This window comes from Manis javanica, chromosome 6, assembly GCF_040802235.1.
Source record: "Manis javanica isolate MJ-LG chromosome 6, MJ_LKY, whole genome shotgun sequence".
In the NCBI taxonomy this organism is placed as follows: domain Eukaryota; kingdom Metazoa; phylum Chordata; class Mammalia; order Pholidota; family Manidae; genus Manis; species Manis javanica.
In genome coordinates this window covers 126,707,737-126,730,506 of record NC_133161.1, presented here as the reverse complement: position 1 = coordinate 126,730,506, position 22,770 = coordinate 126,707,737, and the positions used below count along the sequence as shown (strand labels likewise).

At 35.3% G+C, this 22,770-nt stretch overlaps 1 pseudogene; it reads right to left on the bottom strand.

Annotated features, from left to right (window-relative positions):
* Positions 1-19,331: 19,331 nt before the first annotated feature.
* On the bottom strand, positions 19,332-20,264 carry LOC140850140 (olfactory receptor 4C11-like; annotated as a pseudogene).
* Positions 20,265-22,770: the final 2,506 nt, after the last annotated feature.

Genomic DNA, 22,770 nt, shown 5'->3' with positions numbered 1-22,770 from the left:
GAGAACCTCTGTGCTTGTAAATATAGGAAATGATGAGGAAGGGAAGACTGGCTTTTCAGAAATGAAGGGAGTGATGGTCAAAGGGGATTTTAGGGCTATGCAATATTTTGATTTATTTATACTAAAGAGATTACATTTCAGTATTATTTCCATAACTTAATTAATTAATAAGTTAATTCATAAATTAATAATTATTTTTTAAAAACTCTTTTTATGATATGCTTTAAGAACACAATACACAATGAATGAAATTAAGCAAAATAAAAAGTAAACCATGATCCTTTAGTGAAATTCAGTAAAGTTGACAACTTGGTCTTCACTAGTTACCACACTGTTTCCTCAATTACTACATTTAGAAAAATGTAGACACCTTTATCTGAATTTGGTTTCATATCAACATACAACATCTAGTTATACTTTTACAATCCTGAATAGATTTAAATAAATTCCAAGATGATCTGTTAAATCTAGCAGCTGCTATTACTGAGAACTCAAGTTCATAATTTGCTCTTTTTCACGGTTCCTTGTTTTGAAGAACTAACACTACTAGCTCTTATTTAATTGTAATGGAAGGAAACAATAGATTCATAACAGAGGACACCAAGTAGTCAGGGTGTGCTGCAGCAAGGTTCACAGCCTCTGACGTGCATGGACTCAATAACATGCTACCAGATGTAAAACTTCTGGTTCCCTGAAATCATCATCTCTGCTGCAAAAAGTTCATTAAGGAAATCTACATGGTTCAGCATCCTAAAGGGATGTCAGGACACTAATGTTCACCCTGCCTTACAATAACCTCTAAAAGGGGGTATAAGAGGAAAAAGCAAAAATATAATCTGTCTTTATAATTAGGAAAAATAACATATACTACATCAAGAAAATAATTATTTTATCCTTATATTTTACTTAGGTGATTTTGTAATTTTAATTTTAATAATGTGTTTGAACTAGCTTTGTTAAAGAAATATCAGTTAATTGTTTAATTTGAACTTTTCCAACTGTAGCCTTTACAATTTCCCATTATGTTACTGTTCATTTCAATTGTCAGGGATTATTGCAAAGTATTACAAACCTATGATGCAATCCAGCAAGGCATGGAGTTGCCAGTTCAGATCCGCCTGCCATTCTCTGATACTAGGTCTAGGAAAAAGTCTCTCGAATTCCAGAGGTATGTATATCCTCTTAAGAAAATGAGCAATTATAGTTTTCATGGATTCTTCTGAGCTGCCAAGAACTAATTTTTATAAAATCCAGTGATTTAATAAGTCATTTATCAGCTTATCAAAATCATCAATTAATTTTCCATCCTTTTCTAATCTTCTGCTCATTGCTTGTCTTATGTAATTGATTTTTTCAAACTTTTATAGCTTTTTAATCATTGCTTTTCTATACAAAGTAGAATACAAAAGACTCCACAATTTCTCTTAGCCTCCTGAACTAGCATCTAGCAATCCCAAGTTTGAGACCAGGATTTCAAGGTAGCATTCTCATATTCCATTTTCCTATGGAACAGACCTCTTAAAGTTGTTTTATAAACTATTAAAATGACAAATTGTGACATCAATTGAAGTCGTAAAACTTCTAAGAGAAACAGTCATCAAGCAGATGTATTTTTAGAATACATATTCATGGAAAAAATAATTACCTTGGAAAGCAAATAGGTAAAGATAAATGATTATACAGCTATTCAAGCAATGACTTTACATAGGCTCAGCATGCAAAAATAAAAAAGGAAAAAAGAAAAAGATGGAGAAAGGAAAATAAAATAGGAAGAACTCACATATTTAGTATCAATCAATTCCAGTCAGTATTTGAAGGGATATCCTTGTCTTCTTGTACTCATGACAATAAATGAAAAATAAAATAAATGACAGAATTCTCATGCTTTGTTTCTAGCTTTCAAATTATATGTAAAATAAATAGGTCATAAAATCTTACTTTAAGCATAATCCGAATGGGAACAGGGATTATATCACTAAACTGAAGGGTAAAAGTCAAAGGCACCTGAGCTTTCCTTGCTTGTCTCTTTTCCCTTCACTGCACTCGTGAGCAGCGGGGGCCAGTTCCCACAACGCACAGCGTTCCGGTCCTTGGAGAAGCTGCACTGAGTCAGGAAGAATATATAAAGGCACTGGAGGGACTGGTGCAATGCCTGTGGAAATCCCTCTGCTAATTCCTGGTCAAGGCTAGTAAAAATAAACTCTGGAGGTTTTAATTTACTCCTGCTTTGGCCTTTCAACTGTGCTTTTAAAAATATATTCTTTTACATTGCTTCAAATATATGATGTTAAATATCAAATGTAGATTTTATGGTCAGTGACCAAAAAGTTTTACAAGAATCCTTATTACTTTCTACACAGGGAATAAACCATAACACATTCATTATATGTATTAAGAGTCTTTCTCTGCTTCCATTACCAAAGCTGATTATTTATTAATATTGAAGGTATACGGCTTCTTCTTACATAACTAAGGCCAAATTTAAATGTTTCCATTTCCACAACGACTATCTTCATTATGTTATCTTTCCTGCAACCTAATTCTATACCCCAGGTCACACATTGCATTCCCAATACCTAATTTAGCCAGGTCATTTGATTTCCCTTTCATAGGCAGTCTGAGGTTCTTTTGTTTTGCTTTTTGGGAGTTTTGTGTGTGCTTTAAAAATAGTGGGGTTCTTATCTTTTCAATAGACTATTAACTCAGTGATATCAAGGTAAAATCTTTCTTGTCTTGTATCTAATAATTTCAGTTTTAATAGCAATAATTGAAAACAGTTACTACAATATGCTAGTATTTGTGGTAAGGACTTTAAAAAGATTTTTAAATCATGTGCATATAATGACCCTATAAGATGATACTATTAATATATCCACTAAGACACAAAGCAGGAATTCACAAGACTAGCCAGCTGGCAACTAATGCATTAGAATTTGACACTGGGTAAGACGCTTTACTAACCCTTCAATGACTGTGAACAGTACTACCACACTTACCACATAGTAAGCATCTAATAAATATTTCTGGATTTTCAATATAAAATGACACAATAAGATAATGTTCTGAATATTTCAAAATCACATTGAATTTTGAATCATGGACTTTTAGTCCCTGAGAGAGATCACCAGGTGACAGGCAGCAAGGAAACTGGGGCGTCCGGCCCCTGATCACAAGGGACTGCATTCTGCCAATAGCCTGAATGCACCCGGAAGCAAATCTTCCCCAGAATTGCAGGTAAAAGCCCAGCCCAACAGATCCTTGATTTTGGCCTTATCAGTGACAGAAACCAGTCACTCAATCTCCTGGCAAGAAGCACTGTGAGATAGTAAATGGTTGTTGTCTAGGTTGTTAACTCTGTTATGATTCAGTGTGCAGCACAAGAAATCTAGAGCAAACACAATAACCAGTCAGTGTCTAGGTTTACTATCAAGAAGTTTAATTTATTATCTACATCTAGTTCAGTTTAAACTTCTCTTCTAGATTTACTATCAAATTGCCTAAGCTGTAGCAAAAAATACTAGATTAAAGATGATAGATTCTGTGATAGTTTTCTTTGAAATAGATAAGAGCATATAGAACAACAGATTGTTTCCCCTGTGTAGTCTAGGCCCACACAGACACATGTGCACAAATAACTCAAGTATATCAAATACAATGGGATGGTAAAAATACAGTAGCAGGTTGACACTGGGCCTCAAATAAGCTTCCCATATATGTAAAAATTGGATGTTACCAAAGGTATAAAAACAAATAAACAGCAAGTCAAATGATTTAACAGAAAAAAGACATACCAGTTATATTTATCATTAAGTTAATATGTTATCTGTCACAACAGCATAATACATTTGTGTTTTGCAGCGATCATAGAGATTAGTAAAATAGAGACTCAACAGAGACTATTGTCTGTGCATTAGTCACTTCTTTGATGGGTGGCACTAATGTCTGCAATATCTTTCAGGATGAGTATTGCTTCTGAAGTACTACCTATGTGCTGATCAGGTGCTTCGGTCCTTCTTACACACTGGTACTATCCCCGCCCCCCGCCACCCCCACAGAACGATAAACAATAGTAATCCTGACAGCTTGGGAGCACATTAAAGATCAGGAAAATCATGTGAGTTAAACTGAAACTAAACTGAGCGGAGTCCACTAACCTATTAGGTGGACTGTCAGCTGTACTTGGGCCATATCTCTATCAGGTGGCCTCCATAATCTCTTTAAGAAGACAAAACCATAATAACATTTTGGGTCCTTAAGTGTCATTGTTAGCTCTGACCCCGTATGTGATGACCCTTGTAAAGTCATGGTGTCCTTCTTTCTCCAATTAAGATTTCATTTTTAAAATTTGGAAAGAAATAGTATCATGACCCTCATTCCGAATAACAAAACCTTTTCTCTAGGTATTTCTTGTCAAGTTGATATTGAAAGTGACACTGCATGCAAGTAAAAGCACAAGCTGAAATGGGATGCATTTAAACATAATCTGAAAGACTCACTTACCCTATTGTCTTTCTTCTCAGTCTCACCCATGCCTCCAATACATTGTCTTGCAAGTTGTGAGTTGACCAAAATTCAGCCCATGATAGACTCCAAGGACACAAAATTACCCTTATATATTTTTTCCCTCCCTTAGTAAATTTTTACCTCTTCAACAGAGTTGAAATGTCTCGTCTTCCTCTACATAAAAAACAAGTCCTTGAAAAATGCCTGATGAACATACTGACATTTTAGTACCAAAGATAAAAAAGTGTTTTTGGACTTTTTGATCTTGGACAAAGATCTGAGATGGTAAGAGGAGTGAGTCTTGGTATCTTAATCATCAGCATGAGCTTATTCTCTCCTTTACTCATTTCAGTGAGTGCTCTGTCACACAGTGTCAGCACTTGGAAACATGGCAGGCACTGGAAGCAAGAGGTTGTGGAAGTCTCTGATTCCCTCGAGTCTATGGTTTGGGCTTCCTCCTTGAAAGTGCAGGCTTTGGTTTGGATGCTACTAATTTTATTAGCCTGTCCACTTTTAAGACAAAGATATTTCTTTTTCACTTCTGGACCTATATAGTTAAAATAAATCAAGGATACTAAGAGCATATGATTTAGTTAAGTTATTTATTATTGTGGATGTTTATCAAATATTCAATCAATCGTTTCATGATGACATTGAAGGCCTACACCCCAATCTGTGCTGCATTTCTATCCATTCATATTTGAAACAATCCAGGCTATTTTATTTAATATTTATTGATTTATTTGAAAAATATTGTCTTGGGCCTCAAGTCCATTTCAGGAATTTTTTTTTCTATGTTAAACAGGAGGATTTTAAATCTGCTTTGTAGCCTCTAATTTTCATGACCTAGAAAAGGTAGAATACTGTCAAACCAATAAATATTTACTGAAATCTGTGTATAAACAGGGTGTGTTTTGATTGTAATGGGAACATACAAAGATTAGTAAGTAGGTCAGATGGGAGCTCTGCAATGGACATGATGTAGTAGCCAAGGATTAACATAAGTAAGTAGGTGTAGAGTATTCAAACTCCTCTCCACCCTCCTGTTTTCCTGAAATGCCTCCTGATTTACTGCTTCACCTTTCTGTGTACTTTAGGGCCCAACTGCTGATAAACTTCCCCTACAAGACCTTCAGTGATAGCCTGTGAAAAGGAAAATATATTCTCCTGCTCCCTGAGGCCTTTCTTACTGACTTTTTTATATTAGATAGTATTGATTATAACAAAAAATGTGCTTAATTTTGATTCCTTCCTGGATTTAACATATTGGAAAGCTCTATTCACAATTCTCATTCTCCACAGTTGCAACACAATGTTCCTCTATTCCTTCTTGCAATGATGGCTTTTCATACACCTGGTGCTCATTAAAAATTTTTTAAGTTCACAATATCATTTTTCCCTAACATATATATTCTTTCTATTTATTTCCTATATTAACAGTAAATCTTTAAAAGTTTGGGTCTTTTTGTTGTTGTTGTTAGTATCTCAGAGTGTTGGTGAACAGTTTAATCAAAAAAGATATGAACATATTTTAGAAAATTAACTTGTATTATTTTGTAATGATGCCTCTCTGGGTGAAAAGATGGAGAGAATCTGTCACTTACCTTTTAGAAGACAGAATTACTGTCAAGTCTTACAGTAATTTGATAGCTGTCTTCAGCACAGTAATTGTGATAGCTGTCTTCTCACAGAACATTGAAAAAATTGTTATCTGTTTTATAGGAGAAATATCTTATGAAATAGTGATGTAACTTTTTAGAATCCTATAAATTATTCTCTGAAGTTTTCTTTACTTTGTGTCAGAAACATCTCATATATAATAAGCTTAAAATTTGATTTCTTTTTAGCCTATGAGGACAGCAAGGTAACCCTCCTCATATTCACTAATCATATGCAAACAAGGATTTGAAGTTCTTAGGTGCTTCAGAACTGACCGGCAGTATTGGGTTAAAAAAGATCAATTGTGGGAATGGTGGTAAAGTAAAGAAGGAATAAAAATAGTGTCACTCATAAAAGCAGAAGAAGGTCATTGGAAACACCTCTGCTCCCTTCTGGAGCCCTAAGATGTTCCTTCCTGTGTTTCTTAACAGAAACCTTGATGAATAGCAGATGTGGGAAGATATATTCAAAGTACTGAATGAAAGACAATAATAATAAAAAATTCAGTACTCAGAAAAAAGTGTTTTTTAAACATGAAGAGGCTATAAAGACATTCCACACAAACAGAAACTGAGGTAGATCATCCCCTCCAGAACTGCTTCACAACTAATGCAAAAGTGGGTCCTTCAAACTGAATGGAAAGGACAATAAACAACAACATGAACATTTGTGAAAATACAAAACTTACTTTATATAATTATATATAAAGACAATTACAGAATAATGTATTACATTAATGGTAGTATGGAAATCTTAGTCTTAATATAAACATTAAAAGACAAATGTTTTAAGAAGGAGTATAACTAGAAAAGCTGACTAATTGAAACACAGTATGAATAGATGTAAAGTGTAACATCAATAACATGAAGTGTTTGACGGGAGAAGTAGAAGTATATATGTGATTGATGTTATGATGTTAGCGGACTATGATACCAAAAGTGGTTTTAGGCAAGCCTCGTAGTAACCACATATTAAAAACAACCATAGATGATTGTGTCATATTTTTACCCAGAGAGGCATCACAGAGAAAACTGCAAAGGGATCCAAGAATATCACTGCAAAAACTCAACAACAAAGGAAAACATTAAGAGAGAAAGAGAATGACAAAATAGAAATGGAAGGTCTGAACAAACCAATAACAAACTAGAAGAATGAATTAATAATAAAACATTTTCTACTAAAGAAAGGTCCAGGACCAGATCGTTTTATGGGTGAATTCCACCAGACATTCAAAGAACTACTAATACGAACCCTTTTTAAACTCTTCTGAAAAGTAGAAGAACAGAGAACACCTCCAAATGCTTTCTAAATACCATCACACCCTTATTCTAAAACCATAGACATGGAAAAAAAATGAGGCAATTTTCCTGATGAACATTGCTGCAAAAATCCTAAATAGAACACTATCTAAGTGAATTCAACAGCACATTAAAAGGATCATTCATCACAACCAACTGAGATTTATACCTGGGATGCATCTCAATAGCTGCAGAAAAAGTCTCTGATAAAATTTAGCACCCTTTTATAAAAACACTTTTAACAAATAAGAGAAATGGAACTAAATATAATGAGGCTATGCATAAAAAATTCACAGCTAATATCACAATGGTGAAAAGCTACAGATTTTCTTCTAAGATCCAAAACAAGACAAAGATGTCTCTCTTCTATTCAACATTTCTATCTGGAGCCATTAGGCAAATAAAGGGAAACCTAGTCAGAAGGGTAGAAGTAAGATTATCTCTGTTTACAGAGGACATTATACATGGAAAACCTGAAGTCTACACACACACACCCACAAACACACACGTTAGAACTAATGAATTTAGTAAAGTTGTAAGATAGATAACCAAAAAAATCCATGGTGTTACTAAGCACTTACAATGAAGTATTCAAAATGATAAGGAGAACATCATTTCATTCATATGAGCAATAAAAAGAGTAAATATTTAAGAATTAGCCTAACCAAAGTGATTAAAGTTTTGTACCCTGAAAATTATAAAACATTGATGAAAAGAATAAAAGATACAAATAAATGGAAAGACATACTCTGTCCAAGTTGTAAAAAGTGAATATTGTTGAAATATCTTTATATCCAAAGTGATCTACAGTGATCAATACCATCTCTGTAAAATCCCAATGATGTTATTTAAAAAACAGAAAAAAAATTCCTAAAACCATGTGGAACCAAAACAGACCTGTAGTAGCCAAAGCTTATTAAGCAAGAAGTAGAAAGCTGAGGCATCACAATTCTTGATCTAAAATTTGATTACAAAACTATACTAATAAAAAGAAAGGTATTGGCATAAGAAAAACAAGCATATAAAAACCAATAGAGCAGAAGAGAGAATATACAAATAAACCCACATATATATGATGTATTTGGACAACTTATCTTCTGCATGGAACAAAATAACACACACACATTTGTAAATATAGTGTGTGTGTGTGAATGTGTACATATGAAAGAAAGTCATGTATATAAATACATGCATGTGTGTGTATATATATATATATGTATATATATATATGTATGTATATTCAAAGGAATATTATTCAGCCAAGAGAAAGATGAAATCCTGCCATTTATGTCAATATGGATGGAATGATTGGACCTTGAGTGCATTATATTAAATGAAATAAGTCAGACAGAAAAATGCATTCTGAATGATGTCACCTGCATGAAGAATCTAAAATAGCTGAACTCATAGAAGCAGAAAGTAGAATGATAGTTACCATTTTCTGGGGGATAAGGCAAATGGGGAAGATTCTGGTCAAAGTGTAAAAAATTCCAGTTTTAAGACAAATAATCTCTGGGGATTTAATGTACAGCATGATGATTATATTGTATTAATAGACTTGAAATACTGTCAATAATAATATATTACATAAAGAGGAGATTTTTAATTTTCTCATCACAGAAAGGAAGTATAAATTATGTATTGTTTGAGAGGTGTTAATTAATGCTATAGTGCAATCACTGCAATATATACATGTAGCAAATCAACAGGTTTACTTCTTGAACTCATATAATGTTATATGTTAATTATATCTCTTCGAAGCTGAAAAATAATACTACCTCACACTTGTCAGGATGGCTATTACCATAAAGACTCATGGTAACAAGTATTGGTAAGAACATAGATTGAAGGAAACACATGTGCACAACCAGTAGAATGCCAATTGGTACAGCCATTATGGAAAAGAATATGAAGGTTCTTCAAAAAGTCTAAAATAGGACAACCACCCATCAATCCTGCTGCTGGGTATGTATCCAAAGGACCTGAAATCCTGTCTATGGTCACTGCCACTTTATTCACAATGGCCAAGATATGGATGTAAACTTATTGGCCTTGACAGATGAAGCAATAGACAAAATGTAATATATACACAGATTTTAAAAAGAGAGAAACCCTGTCATTTTCAACAACATGGATCGAGCTGAAGGACATTATGTTCAGTGGAATAATCAAGAAACAGAAGGAGATATACTGCATGAGCTCACTGCTTTGTGGAAATCAATTAGTCCAATTCACAGAAGCACAGAGTCTAGTGGTGGTTACCTAGGGACAGGTGTTGTGGGGAATGGAAAGATATTGGTCAAGTGTACAAGTTCTAGTTATGTAGAATGAATAAGTTCTAGAGATCTAGTATATAGCATGGTGAGTATAGTTAACAATTCCATATGATATACTTGAAATTACAAAAATGATAGATCTTAAATTCAATCTTCTAATTGAACACACACACACAAACACACACACAATTACTCCGTAGAGACAATGAAATGTTAACTAGTTTAATTGTGGTGATCTTTCACATTATATGTAAGACATGAAGTTGCGCACCCTAAATGTATATAATTTTAGTATGCCAAAAAATATCTCAATAAACCTGTTAAAAATGTGGTAGAGAGGGGAAGCCAAGAAGGTGGCGTGAGTAGAGCAGCAGAAATCTCCTTCCGAAACCACATATATTTATGAAAATATAACAAAGACAACTCTTCTTAGAATAGAGACCAGAGGACACAGGACAACATCCAGACCACATCCACACCTGGGAGAACCCAGAGCCTCACGAAGGGGGTAAGATACAAGCACAAGCCTGGGGGGACCTGAGCACCCCTCCTCCAAACTCCTGGTGGGAGGAGAGGACTCATAGCTGAGAGGGAGAAGGGAGCCTAGAACTGCTGAAAAACCAGCCCCAGCCATCCAGACAAGAGCGCAGACACAGTGCATGCATGGGGTCATGGATACTAGAGAAACAGGGTAGCAAGACCAGTGAGTGGGTACCTGAGGCCAGCGCTTGAGGACAAAGAAAAGCGAGTGGCTTTTAAAAAAAAAAATTATTTATTTAATTTTGTTTTGTTTTATTTGGTTTGTTTTGGTGAGTGCTTTTTGGAAGTCTTAAAGGGACAGGGTGGGATACTTAGTCTAGAGGGAGGGAATCTGGGGATCTCTGGGCACTCAAAACCCCTGCACAGTAGGGAGCACGGAGGCCCCTCAAAGAGATGAATACCCTCCTGGCCGATCCCCTTCCAACGCGACTCCACCATTTTGGAGCAGCAGCCCAAGACAGGTCATACCCACAGCAACAGCAGAGATAAACTCCATAGCAGCCAGGCAGGAATCAGAAGCCCTGTCTGCATGCATCTGCCCAGCACAAGCCACTAGAAGTCGCTGTTCTCCCAGGAAAGGAAGGCCATAAACCAACAAGAAGGGAAGTTCTTCCAGCCGACACTCATCCCATTTCTGCAAACTATTTCTATCACAATGAAAAGGCAAAATTACAGGCAAACCAAGATCACAGAGACAACATCGGAGAAGGAGACAGACCAAACCAAGCTTCCTGACACAGAATTCAAAACAAAAATCATAAACATGCTGACAGAGATGCAGAGAGATATGCAAGAGCAATGGGATAAAGTCCGGAGGGAGATCACAGATGCCAGGAAGGAGATTACAGAAGTGTAACAAACTCTGGAATGATTTATAAGCAGAATGGATAAGATGCAAGAGGCCAGTGATGGAATAGAAACCAGAGAACAGAAAAGCATAGAAGCTGACATAGAGTGAGATAAAAGGATCTCCAGGAATGAAACAATATTAAGAGAACTGGGTGACCAATCCAAAAGGAACAACATCTGTATTATAGGGGTACCAGAAGAAGAAGAGAGATAAAAAGGGATAGAAAGTGTCTCTGAAGAATTAATTGCTGAAAACTTACCTAAACTGTGGGAGGAAATAATCGAACAGACCACAGAAATACACAGAACTCCCAACAGAAAGGACCCAAGGAGGACAACACCAAGACACATAAGAATAATAATAATAAAAATGGCAAAGATCAAGGACAAGGAAAGAGTTGTAAAGGCAGCTAGAGAGAAAAAGGTCACCTATAAAGGAAAACGCATCAGGCTATCATCAGAATTCTCGACAGAAACCTTACAGGCCAGAAGAGAATGGCATGATATATTTAATGCAATGAAACTGAAGGGCCTTGAACCAAGGATACTGTATCCAGCACGGTTATCATTTAAATATGATGGAGGGATTAAATAATTCCCAGACAAGCAAAAGCTGAGGGAATTTGCCTCCCACAAACCATCTCTACAGGGCATGTTACAGGGACTCCTCTAGATGGGAGCACTCCTAAAAAGAGCACAGAACAAAACACCCAACATATGAAAAATGGAAGAGGAGGAATAAGACGGGAGAGAAGAAAAGAATCTCCAGACAGTGTATATAACAGTTCAGTAAGTGAGCTAAGTTAGGCAGTAATATACTACAGAGGCTAACCTTGAACATTTGGTAACCAGGAATTTAAAACCTGCAATGGCAATAAGTACATATCTTTCAATAGTAACCCTAAATGTAAATGGACTTAATGCACCAATCAAAAGACACAGAGTAGAAGAATGGATAAAAAAGCAAGACACATCTATATGCTGCTTACAAGAAACTCACCTAAAAGTGAAAGACATTCACAGACTAAAAGTCAAGGGATGGAAAAACATGTTTCAGGCAAACAACAGAGAGAAGAAAGCAGGTGTTGCAGAACTAATATCAGACAAAATAGACTTCAAAACACAGAAAGTAACAAGAGATAAAGGATGACATTACATAATAATAAAGGGCCCAGTCCAAGAAAAGGAAGCAACCATTCTAAATATATATGCACCCAAAACAGGAGCACCAGCATCTGTGAAATAAATACTAACAGAACTAAAGGGGGAAATACACTGCAATGCAGTCATTTTAGGAGATGTCAACACACCACTCACCCCAAAGGATAGATACACCGGGCAGAATATAAGTAAGGACATGGAGGCACTGAACAACTCAGTAGAACAGATGGATCTAATAGACATCTATAGAACTCTACACCCAAAAGCAACAGGATATACATTCTTCTCAAGTGCACATGGAACATTCTCCAGAATAGACCACATACTAGGTCACAAAAAAGGCCTCAGTAAATTCCAAAATCTTTAAATTCTACCAACTACCTTTTCAGACCACAAAGGTATAAAACTACAAATAAATTCTACAAAGAAAACAAAAAGGCTCACAAATACATGGAGGCTTAACAACATGCTCCTAAATAATCAATAGATCAATGAACAAATTAAAATAGAGATCAAGGAATATATGGAAACAAATGAGCACAACAGCACAAAGCCCCAACTTCTGTGGGACGTAGCAAAAGCAGTCATAAGATGAAAGTATATAGCGATCCAGGCACACTTGAAGAAGTAAGAACAATTCCAAATGAACTGTCTAACATCACAATTATCGAAACTGGAAAAAGAAGAAGAAATGAGGCCTAAAGTCAGCAGAAGGAGGGACATAATAAAGATCAGAGAAGAAATAAATAAAAGTGAGAACAATAAACTAATAGCAAAAATCAACAAAACCAAGAGATGGTTCTTTGAGAAAATAAACAAAATAGATAAGCCTCTAGCCAAACTTATTAAGAGAAAAAGACAATCAACACAAATCAACAGTATCAGAAATGAGAAAGGAAAAATCACGACAGACTGCACAGAAATACAAAGAATTATTAAAGACTACTATGAAAACCTATATGCCAACAACCAGGAAAACCTAGAAGAAATGGATAACTTCCTAGAAAATACAACCTTCCAAGTCTGACCAAGGAGGAAACACAAAAGTTAAACAACACAATTACGAGCAAAGATATTGAAACGGTAATCAAAAAACTACCCAGGAACAAAACCCCTGGGCTGGATGAATTTACCTCAGAATTTTATCAGACACACAGAAAAGACGTAATACCATTCTCCTTGAAGTTTTCCAAAAAATAGAAGAAGAGGTAGTACTCCCAAACTCATTCTATGAAGCCAACATCACCCTAATACCAAAATCAGGCAAAGACCCCACCAAAAAGAAAACTACAGACTAATATACCTGATAAACGTAGATGCAAAAATACTCAACAAAATATTAGCAAACCGAATTCAAAAATACATCAAAATGTTCATATGCCATGACCATGTGGGATTCATCGAAGGAATGCAAGGATAGTACAACATTCGAAAATCCATCAACATCATCCACCACATCAACAAAAAGAAAGACAAAAACCACATGATCATCTCCATAGATGCTGAAAAAGCATTTGACAAAATTTAACATCCATTCATGAGAAAAACTCTCAACAAAATGGGTATAGAGGGCAAGTGCCTCAACACAGTCAAGGCCATATATGAAAAATCCGCAGCCAACATTATACTGAACAGCAAGAAGCTGAAAGCTTTTCCTCTGAGATCGGGAACTAGACAGGGATGCCCACTCTCCCCACTGTTATTCAACATAGTACAGGAGGTCATAGCTATGGGAATCAGACAAAACACATAAATACAAGGAATCCAGATGGATAAAGAAGAAGTTAAACTGTCACTATTTGCAGAGGACATGATATTGTACATAAAAATCCCTAAAGAGTCCACTCCAAAACTTCTAGAACTGATATCGGAATACAGCAACGTTGCAGGATACAAAATTAACACACAGAAATCTGTGGCTTTCCTGTATACTAACAATGAACCAAAAGAAAGATAAATTGGGAAAACAGTTCCATTCACAATTGCATCAAAAAGAATGAAATACCTAGGAATAAACCTAACCAAATAAGTGAAAGACCTATACCCTGAAAACTACAAGTCACTCTTAAGAGAAATTAAAGGGGACACTAACAAATGGAAACTCATCCCATGCTCATGGCTAGGAAGAATTAATATAGTCAATATGGCTATCCTGCCTAAAGCAATATACAGAGTTGATGCAATCCCTATCAAATTACCAGCAACATTCTTCCAGGAACTGGAACACATAACTCAAAAGTTCTTATGGAAACACCAAAGACCCTGAATAGCCAAAGCAATCCTGAGAAAGAAGAATACAGTAGGGGGATCTCACTCCCCAACTTGAAGCTCTACTACAAAGCCGTAGTAAACAAGTCAATTTGGTACTGGCACAAGAACAGAGCCACAGACCCGTGGAACAGACTAGAGACTCCAGACATTAACCCAAACATATTTCATCAATTAATATTTGATAAAGGAGCCATGGACATACAATGGGGAAATGACAGTCTCTTCAACAGATGGTGCTGGCAAAACTGGACAGCAACATGTAGGAGAATGAAACTGGACCATTGTCTAACCCCATACACAAAATAAATTCAAAATGGATCAAACACCTGAATGTAAGTCAGATGAATGTATAAAGAAAAAGTGGTACATATACACAATGGAATATTACTCAGCCATAAGAAGAAAACAAATCCTACCATTTGCAACAACATGGATGGAGCTAGAGGGTATTATGCTCAGGGAAATAAGCCAAGTGGAGAAAGAGAAATACCAAATGATTTCATTCATCTGTGGAGTATAAGGACAAAGGAAAAACTGAAGGAACAAAACAGCAGCAGAATCACAGAACCCAAGAATGGACTAACATGTACCAAAGGGAAAGGGACTGGGGAGGATGGGTTGGTAGAGACGTATAAGGAGGGGGAACAAGAAAGGGGCTATTATGAATAGCATGCATAATGGGTTGGGTGGGAGAAAGGGCAGGGCTGTACAACACCTAGAAGACAAGTAGTGATTCTACAACATTTTGCTATGCTGATGGATAGTGACTGTAAAGGGGATTGTGGGGGTTCTGGTATAGGGGAGAGCCTAGTGAACATAATATTCTTCATGTAATTGTAGATAAAGGGAAACAGAAAAAAAAATGAAAGAAAAGGGGAATTACTCGCTGTTAGGATAAATCTAACTGTAAATCAACCATTAAAGCATGCTTTAAATATCCTTAATTTTGATCATTTAAAGGGTGTCAGATGATCAGCTATGGAAGTACATTTTTCTGATAATATTCCTTTGTCTTAAAAAAAAGGAAAAAAAAGCTGTTCCTGTGTGGTGATCTCCAATAAGCTCTTCACAATGATATAAAGGGCATATCAAAGGGTGGGCAAAGGGTTTGGGGTTTGTTTGTGTTTATACAGAGGATCAAAGCCTAATTTGGCTACCCAGAAAACGAATTACGATACAATATGAAGAAGAACTTCCAACATCAACATTCTCTGGAAGAGTCATTCCAGTAGATGATCATCAAAAAACTTCAACAAAGATCCTGGCGCTGTTGTAGTAGTAGCTGCATTCATCCCACCAGTTACTGGACTTGCCATTGGAATGAAGAAGGAGATATTTAAGCTGGTCTGTGCATACAGTAAAACAACAAATTTCACTGGATCTATACTGTCGGAACTCTACCAAGAATTAGGAGAAGTGCAAGTTGCAGCATTCCAAAATCTTGCGACTACAGACTATCTACTGTTAAAAGAACACATGGGATGTGAACAGTTTCCAGGAATGTGTTGTTTTAATTTGTCTGATTTTTCTCAAACTATTCAAATTCTGTTAGACAATATCCATCATATCACTGATCAGTTTTCAGAAATTCCTAGGGTGCATAACTGGTTTTCTTGGTTTCACTGGCGATGTCTGGTAATTGTAGGTCTGCTTTGGTTATGTAGCTGTATTCCTATTATGTTAATGTGTGTATGCAATTTAATTAGTAGTTTAAAACCTATACATGCTTATGTTACTCTACAAGAAGATATGTCAAAGAAATAATCAATCTTCCCATGTTTTCTTCCATCTGCTACTTCTATAGCTTTTCTTCTTCCTTCCTAATTATAACCCTTAAGTAGAATTTGTGCCTCATATCGAAATTACCGAGTATCATAATTCTTCCAAGTGTTAAACATACCTCAACACAAATGCTGGGCATAAAAGCCACAGGGCAGAAATCTGCAAAGAAGTAAAAAGCTAACCTTTTCAAACAATATTGTTTCTCTCTCACCTCCCAACTTTACATTTACCTGTATGGCCCTGGAAGATGACTGCTTAGCCAGAGACGGGTAAGATTCCTCAAGCGAGGTACAACCTAAGACTGGCACAGGCACAGGGGGGCCATCAGGTGAGAAATTGGGGATCAACATAGGTGAGGCTTTGAACCTCACCCCCCTAGTTTTGAGAGAAATCTTCTGCATCCGTGGATGTTTTGTTGCCCTTGTCTAGCTTGGATTAATACTTATTCTATAGGCACGCACCTGATCATCTACATTTGCCCTTTTACAGCACTAAACTATGTTTTTTACCTTTATCTTGCATCTACCTACCACTTCAGCATTTTTTAAACATAATAATAATAATAATAATAATAATAATAATAATAATAATAATAAGGGAGAATTGAGGGATTCACATATAAATCAAGTATAAAAATCAAACGAATATTCATATTTGACCTGATTGCTTATAGTTCATAATGCGTGATCAAAAGTGAAAGTTTCTGTGATAACTGCCCTTGCACTGTTCACCAGGTAAGAACTTATTCGTTATGCTTCAGAAGATTGGAGACTGTTGAGAATTAGGCTTGGGGTTGATTAATGATTGTGCATTTATCTCCTATACAGAATTTTATTGTTGTTAACAACCATTTGATGAATAAATATGAGAGATGCCCTCTCAAAAAAATAAATAAAATAAAAATTTGGTAGAGTCTCAGTTTGGATGCAATGACCCCAGGGGTCATACTATTTGTCATTATATTATGATGACTGAATCAACTTCTTAATGTCTACAGTGTTTTCAGCTATTTAATAAGATCTTTTAAATAAGGCATAATGTAGCATACAGCTATTTGTTACTGACTTGGGAGACACAGAAAAGTGGTTTGAAACCTTACTTCTGGTATTTCTTAGCAGAACAAACTCAATATATTGCTGTACTTTTCTGAAATTCAGATTTTTCATCTAGAAAGTTTAAATAGGAGTATATAACTTTGTACCATTTTAATGAGACACAAATATGGTAAAAACAAAAAAAGCATTGAACACATATCAGACACTACTTGTTCCTTTCATCTTAGAAGAGTCACTTTTGAGACTTGGTCTTCACTTCCATTGCATGGATATAGCATCCCAGAAATTTTAAAACTTTTATTTCATTATCACAGTTATAGTTTGACTCCAAGTACTTTTGACCCACATAAAACCTAAGTTTTGTTCTAATTCTATTATCTTAACAATATTTTTTAACTTACATATAGGCTTTCTTTAATTTCTCTTAGATGTCTTACCTTCATTCATCTGAAAACCAAATTACCATGAACACCTATAGTGTGTGTGTACATGTACTGGTGTGATAGAGATGTAGATTAGACAAATTTGTGATGGATCCTGACATTTTCATTCTGTGGTAATTATATATTCCTCCTCATGAATGACATGCTGGGACACCAGGACAGACACTAAGATTCATACTGTCCCAGTAAACGAAAATAAGTTAAAACACAGTATATGTGTTATTCTACTGAATTTATTTTAAAAGATTCTTTATTAGGAGGACAACATTGGTAGTGACAAGGTTTTGCAATTAAAAAAGGAACAACAACATTAAAAATAAAATGTAATCTTACAACAATTACTAAGGAGGTGGCACATTTTAATACACTGAAATAGATGAATATTAAACGTTCATGATGTAACTCCCAGCATGCACATCCAAGGTACAGCTGTAAATCTGCTCTGCTGGCCCTGGGCATCAAAGTTCTATTGGAAGTTCTAACATGTCAAAATTCTATCAGGAATTCTAACAATTCTCACAAAGTCTTAATTAGGAAAGCACAGATAGAGAAAGAAAGTGGCAATCATGGACTTAAATAGTGGATTCTCTCTAACACCACTAACTAAAGGCAAGTGTAGTGAATACTACCTGACTTTCCTTTGTTTCACTGACATACTCCAACTTCACATAAAGTAACACCATCTTTTTTTTCATCAAACCAGGTTGTTTCCAAGTACCTTTGTGTGCTTCAATCCCAAAAATGAAAGTTGTATTTCTGGTGTATTTTTAATTTTTATTTCATTTTGAAAACACAATTTTTTTTACTTTCTTGCTTCTTGGGGTTATAGAATTCTATTATCATAGTCCCTATTCACCAATCACACAGTAGCTGAATATTTCAAGGCCTGTGTAACACTATGTCTTAAAAATCCCATATATCATGTCTCAGTTATCTAATAGCCAAATAAAACAATAAGTAATATTTTATTAGAATATAATTACATTAAATATACACATATAAAATTTTTTTTGATTTACATATGGAACTTTTCAAAGCTAAACTAATGATGTAATAAAGCTAACTTCCTGATACACAAAATTAGTTCCTTTGCTTTGAAATGTTCAAGAGAAAGCAGGATACCTAATTTGAAATATGCTCTGGAGGACTTACCAATCATAGTGAACAAGCTACATGCTGTTTAAGGATCCTCACATGTTTGAACAGATGTGACTATACATATATATGTCTTTCTTTTTATCAAATTAGACTGCCTACTGTGTTGTGAGATTATTTCACAATTAGCAATGCCAGAATTGAATGCTCAGAAAAAGAAAGAGTCAAGATGAGGTTGTTTGGAAAGTTACTAGTTTGTGGACAGAACAAAGAAAGGTAAGGAAATCACACTTATTATATTTGAGTGCATGGAGGAGTCAGACTACACACTATGACACTGATATCTGTAGAGACCCAGTTAAACCGCGACACAAAAAGTATTCATCCAAGGCCCTCAATTCATCTTTTGCTTTCAGAAGTAATTTGGATATACCACAGCTTTCTCATGGCATTTTTCACTTCTGCATTCCTCAGTGTGTAGATCAGGGGGTTGAGGAGGGGTGTCCCAATAGTATCAAATATGGACACCATCTTGTCCATGGGGAAAGTGGTTGGGGGACGTGTATAGATGAATATACACGGACCAAAGAGTAGGACGACTATAGTGATGTGGGAAGTGCAAGTGGAGAGAGCCTTTTTCCTCCCTTCTGTACTGTGGTTGTGCAGAGAATGTAAGATGACAATGTATGAGATCATCAGAATCACAAAACTGAATGAGCAAAGGGCCCCACTATTAGACACCAACAGTAGGTTGGTCACATATATGTCCATGCATGCAAGCTTCAACAAGGGCTGCATATCACAAAAATAATGATCAATCAAATTGGGTCCTCAGAAAGGCAACTTCAAGGCCAACATAATCTGAGCCATAGAATGTATAAAAGACCCAGTCCATGCAAGAACAATCAGAATGATGTAGACCTGCTGACTCATGATGGTTGGGTACGGCAAGGGCTTGCAGATGGCCACATAGCAGTCAACGGCCATGAGGATGAGGACAAAGATTTCCATGGAACCAAATAAATGTAGTGCAAAGATTTGTGTCATGCAGCCATTATAAGGTATGATTTTCTTTGCAGAGAGAGCATCCACAATGAGTCTAGGGGCTGTGGAAGTTGAAAAGCAGGTATCAACTAGGGACAAATAAAAGAGGAAGAAGTACATGGGGCTCCCAAGTGTTCGGCTGGACTTGATGGTCATGATAATGAGTAAATTCCCCACTGCAGTTCCCACATAGAAAATAAAGATGATTACAGAGACCGTTTTCTGCGTCATAGGATCCTGTGTCAATCCTAAGAGTATGAATTCAGTTACGCTGTTATTTTGCTGCATTGTTTAGCCCACGTAGTGAAAGCACAGATTAGAAATAATCTGCAAAGGAGAAATTTTAAAAATTATAAAATCAATAAAACATTTGGAAGTCAAATACATGTGCTTGGTTTCTTATAAAAGCGTAATCACTTACAGGCTGTGTACTGTTTTTATCTGAATAAAATGCAATCCATAATACTTACTTGATCCTTTTACCTGATTCTTTATGAAAATATTGAAGTAGAAATGGACAAATAATGAAAAAAATAATGATGGTTCACATATAATAATCACTAACTGAGATTATTTGGCGTAAGTGAATAACTTCTTCAACTGAATGCTGTCTTCAGTTTTCGTCACGGACTTATCGATATTCAGAGCGGCATATGCTGTAGAAGCAGAGGAAAGTTTTGCATGATTTACTCAGTGTGCTTTTCACATTCCTTGAACCAAGTCCAGTTATAAAATACTCTTAAAATATGTAAATATAAAAGAATGATTATCTAAATTCAGAGTGTCTTTCTTAATAAACCTAAACACATTCACACACACACGTGATGGGGGTAGGTGTAGAGAAAGAGACAATAAAAATGAAATTTTTGCAACGAACACCCAAGCAGTTGGCCCAGTTCATCATGAAACTAAAATGTGTTGTTTTGAGTAAGCATGTTTCTTTCGTTTTTATCTCTCATACCTTTCTAGTTGTTTAGGCTTAAATTAAACTGAATTAATCTTTGCACTTTTTTACTCTACTATGTTGTCTAAAGTTAAATCCTTCCCCTAGTCATTGTTTTTCTGAGTCTTTCAACATGTATTATTTAGTCAATGAGACTAAAAGGAAGGAAAGAAAAGGAGAAAATTTGCTGTAAATCAAAATATTCTTTAAAATTTCTGGTTTACTGTTAAGGACCAGGAACTGAGTAATGAGCTCTGGAAGCTCTGAATCACCGCCGAAACTTCGAGTAGAATTTTTGTGATATGTATCTTGAACATTCTATAGTCTGATTTCAAGTAAGAAGTGATAGAAATAAAAAGGGAATTAATATTTATTAATGTCTAACTATGTGTCAACTGGTGGACATATTGTATATGTAACTTTCTATTCCCCAAATAGTAGAACAGTCCATGACAAATTGTTAAGTGCCAAATTGGTAAAATATATTTACAAATCACATTCCAGATAAAAGCATAATTTTGAAGTCTCAATGGATTTCACTCTTCAATCTTACATGCACACACAAAAAAATGAATAATCAGCAAAAAAACAATTATAAATTACCTGCTCCTTATTAAATATAATTGAACATATACAAAGATGTTCAATTTCATTCCTAGTTAAATAGATTCAAATTAAATTTCCAATAATATGATCATTTTCACCTATGTTGAATAGAGTAATCTTTACAATAAAAGATTGTCGGCATATAGCGCTGACAGATTGTGGCAATAGTCAATTCCACACATTATTGGTAACAGTTTAAGTGGGTGCAATTTCTTAGGGAGTGATTTTCAACACATATAAGGTCATAACTGCATAGATGTTGATCCAGTGATTCCATTTTCTACAGATAAACTCGCTACAAGGACAGAGAAAATTATTACAATTCTTTCCATGATAGCAAAGATGGAAAAGAACTTAAAACCCATCTGAAGGGTGCTGAATGACTCAGGCATTGTACTGCCATTCATACCACCCACTGATAAAGTTACTGAGGAAAACATAGCAGACATATATGAAATGGTCCTGAAAATGTATTCTAAAATGAAAAATAAAAGAACAGAATGTCTGCTTAGGATGGTAAGCTTTAATTAAAAGCAGGATAATACACACACAATTATATAAATGAAATGTATTTAGAAAAGTACCAAAAAAGCATATATTTGCACTGTGTGAAGAAGCTGCATTCTTTGCATTAGAGATGTGAGCAATAATTAATTGTCGAAATGTGTGCGGATATCACGTTTCATAATACATGACTATCATGGTGATCAGTGCTGCACTGGAAAGCACAGCATTTAACATCTTATCCTAAGAGACGGTTTATTATTCGCACTGCCATCAAACTTCCTTGTGGTATAAGCAGGAAGAGCAGAAATATTTTTAAGGCAGTAATAAGACCCAAATGTTCAAAACAGTAAGTCAACTCTAGAGGTAGTTCTGGAACTCAGTGCTTTTCAATCACATCATACACCAACCACCACACTACCTTTAACCACACATTTGCTGGCTCTTGGATGTTTCCAAATGTGTTCTTGTTAGAGCTGTTCAACAGACAAATGAAAATTTATTGGTTAGTTATAGCAATTAAGAATATTATATAAAAAATAATCTAAACCTGCATGTGTATGTCTAGATATATAGATATATAGAGGGATATGTACATATGTACAATTCACATACATAAGTATATATTATGTGCATTATATGTATCTCTTTATATATAGATACATAGAGATGCACATATAAATATACACATATTTTAGAATTACACAAAATGTCTTGTTTTAGAAAGAAGCAAGATAAAGA